The 8,901-nt window shown below is 35.5% G+C and overlaps 1 long non-coding RNA gene across 1 annotated transcript in view; it reads left to right on the forward strand.

Moving 5' to 3' along the window:
- Window positions 1-562: 562 nt before the first annotated feature.
- The window catches only part of LOC111088884, a 26,349-nt gene continuing 18,010 nt past the window's right edge, over window positions 563-8,901 (forward strand). The window contains exon 1 of the long non-coding RNA XR_002613266.1: window positions 563-1,027. This is a non-coding gene — a long non-coding RNA (uncharacterized LOC111088884). The remainder of the gene's footprint in view (window positions 1,028-8,901) is intronic.

Consider the following 8,901-nt stretch of genomic DNA (forward strand, 5'->3'; position numbering starts at 1 on the left):
GGGAAGGCAGCTAGTCATCACCACCAACCCCCAACTCTTGGGCTACTCTTTCACCAACGAATAGTGAGATTGACTGTAACTTTATAACGTCCCAATGTAAAAATAATGCCAAGTAAATTCAACTGTAATGATAATAAAAATAATATATTTCTTCAGAAGCGTTTGTTACAGTCACGTTGACTTGTAGATCTAATTTCATAAATAAATTTTTCAACATAAACTCCGCAACTAAGTGTATGCTTAGCTTCAAATACAACGTTTCTGTATAAACTGCGAGACGTACGCCTAACTTATAAAATTTCCTCGTAAAACAAATCGATCGATAAACAACCCCAGTTCACCAAATAACTCATTAACCAACTGCTTAACTCACTAACTGACTGGCAATAAACTAACTTACCCATCACTAATTACTCATACTTATATCGTACCCTTGTTCTTACATATTACGAGCATCCTTTTCGATTGTTAACTTTTGTGAACTTTTCAGATCCTAAACGTCGTGCGCCCTCTAGCGAAATATTTAAAACGTGGTTGAATTGGGAAAGGAATGTCTGTGTGCTTTCCTCTTCTTATTTTCTGCTTACAAGTATCTCAGTTATTTGTCTTTCTCCGGAGTATACTTTTGTTTTGAATGGGGGATAAACAGATATAGGTATCAGTACTACTGTTTTAACGTATCATAAATTCAAACATGCAAAACTGAAGCTTTCAAACAGCCTCTTCTACTGCGTTGCTAAGCAACTAAATTAGCTATGGCGTCTTGCGCCAGCCGATTGGTGGAACAACAAAGGGTGTTCCAGATCTTAACTAGGCTAGCCTCTCTCGGAAGCCTAGTTTACTTCTCCTAGGAGCAAGGATTCTCCGTGTATGCTGTCTCATACGTTCACTCTAAGCGTGAACAAGAGATTTATTAACCAACGTGAGGAAAGAAGCACTGTGGGCGTATTGGTAATTCATCTTAGAGACTTCTTTATTAGTAGCGTTCCTAAAATTTTACCCTACACATGACCAAAAGTAAATAGTGGTAAGTCTAAACTGTTATATTGAAATTCATCTATGTTTTCTCTTGTTTTAGAGTTTAACAAGTTCCACACTTTTTATGCTTGTTTCAAAAGTTTTCAATCAGCAATAATTAATTATCAAGTGCACCCAAGTTCAAAATAAGAAAAATGAAAATAATTTCTATCAGTGACATTGTAAAGGACTGAAAGGTGCTGGACAAGTTCCTATCAGTGACATAGTAAGGGCCTGAAAAGTGCTGGACAAATTCCTGTCAGTGACATAGTAAGGGCCTGAAAGGTGCTGGACACGTTCCTATCGGTGACATAGTAAGGGCCTGAAAGGTTGCTGGACAAGTTCCTATCAGTGACATTGTAAAGGCCTGAAAAGTACTGGACAAATTCCTGTCAGTGACATAGTAAGGGCCTGAAAGGTGCTGGACACGTTCCTATCAGTGACATAGTAAGGGCCTGAAAGGTGCTGGACAAGTTCCTATCAGTGACATAGTAAGGGCCTGAAAGGTTCTGGACAAGTTCCTATCAGTGACATTGTAAAGGCCTGAAAAGTACTGGACAAATTCCTGTCAGTGACATTGTAAGGGCCTGAAAGGTGCTGGACACGTTCCTATCAGTGACATTTTAAGTGCCTGAAAGGTGCTGGACAAGTTCCTATCAGTGGCATTGTAAGGGACTGAAAGGTGCTGGACAAGTTCCTATCAGTGACATTGTAAAGGCCTGAAAAGTGCTGGACAAGATTTTTTTCATGTGGTCTTTCCCTTTACTCTGTAAACCTTTTCCCACAACAATCATTTCTGTTCTTTATCTCATCTCACATTTCCTCCGACACCTAATTATCTAATATCGAATTTACCGTTATATGATAATTTTCCAATTATTTGAGATTCTATAGTTCCAGTTCTTTCCCATTATTTGACGCTCCTCTTGCGGCAAACAAGGAAAAAGAATGAGAGTTGTAAATAAACATTGTTTTTGAAGTTCGTAACGTCGTTGGGGGTCATTCCTAAGCCTTAAAACAGCTTTGGCAAATTACCCGTTTTAAATTCCGAACGAAGGTAAATTAAGAGTAAAATATAATAATAACAATATTTGTTGAGCAGCTTCCAACTTATCTATTGAAAATCTCCATAAGTATACAGAACTGCAAGAAAGGTTATTATAAATGTTTCTCAAGTATTGTGATTCTATAAATAACGTTGTATCCCACGATTATTTGAATGATAAATAATATATTCTGTTTTTTTTTTGTGTGTGTGTAATTACGTTGTTCGTTTGCATTGACTACATTACTTTTAAAAATATGCTGTTATTATTTATCAATTTGCCAAAAGATGGCTTCAGGTTTTTGTTTCGAATGTTCAAGTAAAGTTACGTGAGGGCTATCTCACGTCCCAATCTTGAATTGATAGACTAGAAGAAAAGCAGCAAACCAACAACATCTCTTGTCAATTCTTGGGAACTCCATTCGAATAGTAGGATTTGACCACCACTCTTATAACGCACTCACGGTCTCAAATCGCTGAGTACGATTTTTCTACAACGGGACACAACTATAGACTCTCAAATTCACAGTCCGGCGCGCTAATTACTTAGCCACTCTCGGTTTACTCCAAAGAGAGGAGTTGAAAGTTTCTTCAATATATACATACATATATAGGATAAAGAAATATTTTGCGAACATGAGAACTTATTCTTGAAGAAACACTCAGTAAGCATTATTCTTCTGGACATATGTGTTGGTATGTGGACTGTGAATGTTATAAATACTTGGCCACAATTCCGCTGTTTGTGGGTTAACAGGTCATAGCTCTCTAGGGTTCAGGTATTGTCGTCCTTGATTGTGGAGTACTAACTAGAGGGAAGGTAGTCAGTCTGTAACACCCACGGCTCAAGGGCGTTGCGTGGCTATTGGAACCGAGAACCAGGTTTGGCTGTCACTCTTATAAACTCGGCCACGTCTGAAAATGAGAAGCATGCTCTGGAATCAAGTTTCAAACCCCAGACCTCTCGATCTGGAGCTCAATATCTTAATCATAGGAAGAAAGAAAAACAGCAGAAGAAGGCAGAGAAGTACGAAGAAGAAAACGTTGTCAAGCTTGGTTTTAATATGTTCATAAAAACCGAATAAATAATTACAAAAACATTATTATATGGTTCAATGATTAAAGCTTATATATACTGTGCATTAGAATCTTGTCTGCTTATACATATAACCAGGGGATCATAAGTAATGTCTTAAATTTAATATCATGACCAACCGTACAGTAGAAATGTTTTTGTAATCAGTTAAAATTGCAACGTTTCAGTCAGTAGAAGTGGACATCTTCAGGCAATGTACGAGTACGAATTCAAAGTTGTTAATCACTCTTTGTTTGAAGATGACCCACTAGTGTGAGTTGAAATGTCGCTGTTTTGATTTCTTAAAAATATTTCCACAGGAAAGCTGATCAGGATATTACATTTAATCACCAGTGGAGTTTTCATCTGGTAATAAACAGTGCCTCATCATCACAAGATGAAAACGTTATTTTTACTGTTATCATTCTCAGTTCTCATTGCACTGTTTCTTTTTATGAAGATATTTTCCCTTCTTACATAAAATGTGCACAGTTTTCGGTAGACCTATTTGACCCATGCACATCGGAGGCTTCAAGCATTTGCTCCAACCAACCCCACGCTTCATATTCTTTTTCCATCCATGCGTTCTTAGCATTTCGAGAGGAATTACGTTTTTTCGCGGTGCTAGTAAGTTGTTAGAAATAGATATACGTGTCTCGCTATAAATTTCACAAAATCTATCATGAAATATCTGTATGTAGACATAGGCTTAAAAGCTTTAAGATTCTGTTACCGAAAACAAGATCATCCTGAGAGGAAATGACGTCAGGAATGTATGAACTAATGGGAATGTTCTGTTATAATTCATGAACAGTTGATCCACAGTGTTAAAAGTGGAAATGTAAATACATATTTCATGTTCTAGGCAGTTTAATGACGATATAACGTGACTATTTCCTAATCTGAAATCTTCTCACTGATACAAGGAAGTATAATCAAAGAGGTATATCCTGATCAATATTTACGAATAATTGGACTTAAAATGAAACAAATTTAATTCGATGGTGGACACAAATGACAATACAATAGTTTCGTACCTTCATCGACTAAAAAACACTATCAGAGTTTTCCGAACATAGATTCTCGGCATGCTTTGGTTATTTGGAACCTCCTCTATTTAAAGAATAGTAATGCCAGGACTATTAAAGCTTTACGACCTGGAGCTGAAACAAAACAACAATTTAAAGAATTTGAAATGTGGTGTTATAGACGAATGATGACGATCAGCTACAGAGAAAGAAAAACTAATGAGGAAATATTGGAAGGTGCACAGGCAAAAAACGACTGGCGGATGTATATATATGCGCCACTGTGGACTTATAATTAGATCTGAGGGAAGATTGCCAGAGGTTTTTATGGGTAAAATCGAAGGAAGAGGGGCGAAAGGCAGGCAGAAACTCACTTGAATGTATGACATTAGAAAAAATTAGGAAAAATTGTGCATGTGATGAGGAATAAGGAACAATGGAAAACAATAGCCGTCGACCCTCAGAATTGGAGAGAATACCATGGTTGATTGGCTGAATATCCAACAAGGTGTAAGACCCTCAGTCTCCAATTCTGAGGGTCTTACACCTTGTTGGATATTCAGCCAATCAATCATGGTGTTCTCTCCAATTGAACACCATGGTTGATTGGCTGAATATCCAACAAGGTGTAAGAATATAAAACCTGCAAACTCGCATGTACAGTTCCAATTGTCGTCTAATTGTTTTCCAAATTATTTTCAGAGAAATTATTTCGTTATAGTTTTGCGATTAGTTTTAACCGCAATCTTGATTCCTGTGACCATCTTGACATTTTGCGCGATAGTTTTTGATACATACTTTTAAACCAATTTTTAATGAATTTATGTAAATTTTTATTCTTATTGTATAATATACCTTTTAAATATAAATGGATTACTTTTGCTAATATATATATATATATATATATATATATGTTAATATCAATCTTCCCATGTTAATTCCACCGTGGTTCTTTGACTATATATGTGTTTATTCCAATGTCTAATGGTTGTGTTAGAGTAAAATATATTATTAAGAATTTTAATACGTTTGCCATCTATTGAAGCATGCGTTATTATTTACTGTTTGGAATTTTCGCGAAAAGCTACACATGTGCAAAACTGTCCTTAATTTTGAACCTATGTGAAGATGTAGCTATTCAACTTTTACTTCCAACTATTAATATCTGATCGAACAGTAGGATTTGGATGCCACTTTTATTGTGAACCCACGACCCCAATGTTCGGAGAGCGTTTTTGCGGAAACAAATTTACAGTCCGAACGCGCTGACCACTAGGCTACGCAAAGCCCATATTAATTACTGTTCCTGTCCAGTAAATGGTATAGTTATTGATTCGACACAGTGCTACATGCGAATCACATAACAATACCTTAATGTTGAACGATGAGGATTCTTGGATTTGCCATAATGTTGAACAATTAGCTTACGTGTAGAGGTACATAAATAATAGTAATGAGATGTGCAAACTAATGTGGAATGCTGTATATAAACTTCAAGGATCAGTGGAACAGAATAGTCGCCTACGATCTGAACATACTCAAGGTCTCTTGAAGGTCAAAGAGCTGTAACGTGCAACAGAATAGTCGCCTACGATCTGAACATACTCTCTTTGACCTTCAAGAGACCTTGAGTATGCTCAGATCGTAGGCGACTATTCTGTTGCAGGTTACAGCTCTTTGACCCTCAAGAGACCTTGATGTAACCTGCAACAGAATAGTCGCCTACGATCTGAACATACTCAAGGTCTCTTGAAGGTCAAAGAGCTGTAACCTGCAACAGAATAGTCGTCTACGATCTGACCATACTCAACGTCTCTTGAAGGTTAAAGAGCTGTCACCTGCAACAGAATAGTCGCCTACAATCTGAACATACTCTAGGTCTCTTGAAGGTCAAAGAGCTGGCACCTGGAATAACTTTCGGTTTAAAAAAGTCATAATGTGTACGATACTTCGATAAACTACTAATAAAGAACTGTGGAACATGTGGTTCTGAAAATTGTTGTTTTCTGTGCAGATTAATGGTGATGAGCCTAGTGAACCCATGTACCAACTAAATTATCAAATACTAGCGAATGTAGTTTAAGAAGATATGTATATAATAATCATACGATGTGCATAAAATCCTCCAATCAAGAAATATTTCTTTCCATCTACATATGTATATTTCATCTTTAGTTTGGAATATTGCTTTGTTTCAATGCTAGTTTAATTAGAAACTGTTTGTGCCTTGGTACTTTATGTAATTACTTACGGTTAAGTACTGGCGATAGAGTATGAGTAGCCTATGCCATAATCTAAATCTATTAATTAATAACAGTGTTTTATAATTATTTATTTACTATTAGACAGTAATTACTAACTAGCTAGTCTATCGGTTTGAAATTAGATCTCCAGGGGGGAAGCTCCAGACGAATTGATAGCACAACACCTCCATCCCGATTACAACCATCACAAAAATAATCCATCACGGGACTTCCCTTAAGACGACACTAGATTAGAAACCGAAACGTAGGATAAACAAAACTAGTTAGTAATTAATATCTACTTATTAAGTAAAACATATTAGTAAGTAATTAATAATTACAATTAAACGATTGTATATGCTGTTAATTATGATAACGATTAGTGATTTCAACTCTTGTTTTCTGTTGTCATTAATGTCAATCCTGTTAATTAACAGAAGATAAAAACCGTCCACTTGTATAAGTGAACTTTAACTGATTTCTGACTCCATATTGCATGTACGTGATCGTGTATACCTATTTTTTGTTTTAAAAAAAAAGGTTAATAGTTAAATTTTTGAGCGAGTAAAGCGCACAGACGTGAGTAACTCTGGAGCTTAATGCACGTTTGTAAAAAAAAACGTAGATTCAACATCGACATAAAAATTCTAGCGCATTCAAAATTTTAGTTTCTCTAACAACAAGAATGTATACATATATATGATTTCGGTGCATACTGATTGCCAGATTCACAGACTACGTGGTCTGAAACTGCATACGGCAATAGAGTAGAACGTGCCGATGCATGTGATGAGGTAATCTAGCTACAGGCATTGTTATGTTTTCAATTTCTTTATTGTTGTGTAATCGATTGGAAAGACAGGGGTCCCTAACTGAAGTTTGGTTTATTAGTTTCATCTCGCTTCTTTCCTTTGAGTCCAGGAAGAGATTTTAAGTATGCGTTGTGCATTCACAATTTTCCTACCTTCAAGCAACGGTGAAAAATTCATTTGTGAAACCCTCAAGTGTATTTTACCTTGTCTGCTGTATTTTTCTTCTTCCTTTCTGTTCTTACGGACATAATTACATTTCTTTTCATTTTTGTTTTTTGCTCCAAAACTTTATCGAATACTTTTTTACGTATGTATATACATATTTCTGAGCTCTCAGACATAAATGTATATATATATATATTTTTACTTGTTTTTACCTTTGTTACTACATGCACGACTGTGCACTTTTCTGTCAAAGGTTTTGGTTTCAGTACGAGTGTAAATTGCTTTTACTACTTTTTTTTCAGTTTTTTTTTATGAACACAAGAACGTGTTTTAAAAGCATTTCTTTCCGGTATAACAAATGTGTTTTTTTTTTTTTTCATAATAGAACTTATTTCTTCGTACATTTTCCTATTAGTGTTTTTTTTTCTATTTCTATATCTACAGATTATACTTTGTTTCCATTAAATTTGACAATTGTCTACCTCACAATAGGATTGCAGCTTTTTCAGTTTTTTTTCGGGTTTAACTCCATTCGTATTCCACTTACTTGTGTTCAAATAAGTTTAAAACTGTCTGGGTTTTTTTTGCTTATTTGTGTTCAAACAAGTTAAAAACTGTCTCGTTTTTTGCTTACTTGTGTTCAAACTAGTTTAAAACGGTCTAACTGTCTAGTTTTTTCCTTACATGTGTTCAAACAAGTTTAAAACTGTCCGGTTTTTTGCTTACTTGTGTTCAAACAAGTTTAAAACTGTCTGGTTTTTTTACTTCCTTGTGTTCGAACTGGCTTAACTCAACCTGATGTTGTTGTTTTTGTTACTTGTGTTCGAAGTGGCTTAGTTCTGCCTGATTTATTTGCTTACTTGTATTGTAACTGGTTTAACTTTACCTGTTTTTTTCTTGCTTACTCGTGGTTGAGCTGGTTTAACTTAACCTGTTTTTTTTGGTTTTTTTTGCTTACTCGTTTTCGAAGTAGTTTAGCGACACCTGTTTGTTTTTTGTTTTTCTTACTTGCATTTGAAGTATCTTAGCCCTGCCTGATTTGTTTGTTTACTTGTGATTGTAACTGGTTTAACTTTACCTATTTTTTGTTTTTGCTTACTTGTGTTCGAACTGGTTTAACTCCACCTACTATATTTCCTTAATCGTGGTCGAAGTGGTTTAACTCAACCTGTTTTTTTTTTGTATTTGCTTACTTGTGTTTGAAGTAGCTTTACTCTGCCTGGTTTATTTGCTTACTTGTGTTCGAACTGACTTAACTCAACCTGGTTTATTTGCTTACTTGTGTTCGAACTGGTTTAACTCATCCTGTTTTTGTATTGCTTACTCGTGATCGAATTAGTCTAAATCTGGTTTATTTCTTACTTGTGTTCGAACTGGTTTAACTCATCCTGTTTTTTTTATTGCTTACTCGTGTTCGAATTAGTCCAAATCTGGTTTATTTTCTTACTTGTGTTCAAACTGGTTTAACTCATCCTGTTTTTGTATTGCTTACTCGTGTTCGAATAGTCGTGGGAGG

Source organism: Limulus polyphemus, unplaced genomic scaffold, assembly GCF_000517525.1.
Source record: "Limulus polyphemus unplaced genomic scaffold, Limulus_polyphemus-2.1.2 Scaffold4645, whole genome shotgun sequence".
NCBI classification, from domain to species: domain Eukaryota; kingdom Metazoa; phylum Arthropoda; class Merostomata; order Xiphosura; family Limulidae; genus Limulus; species Limulus polyphemus.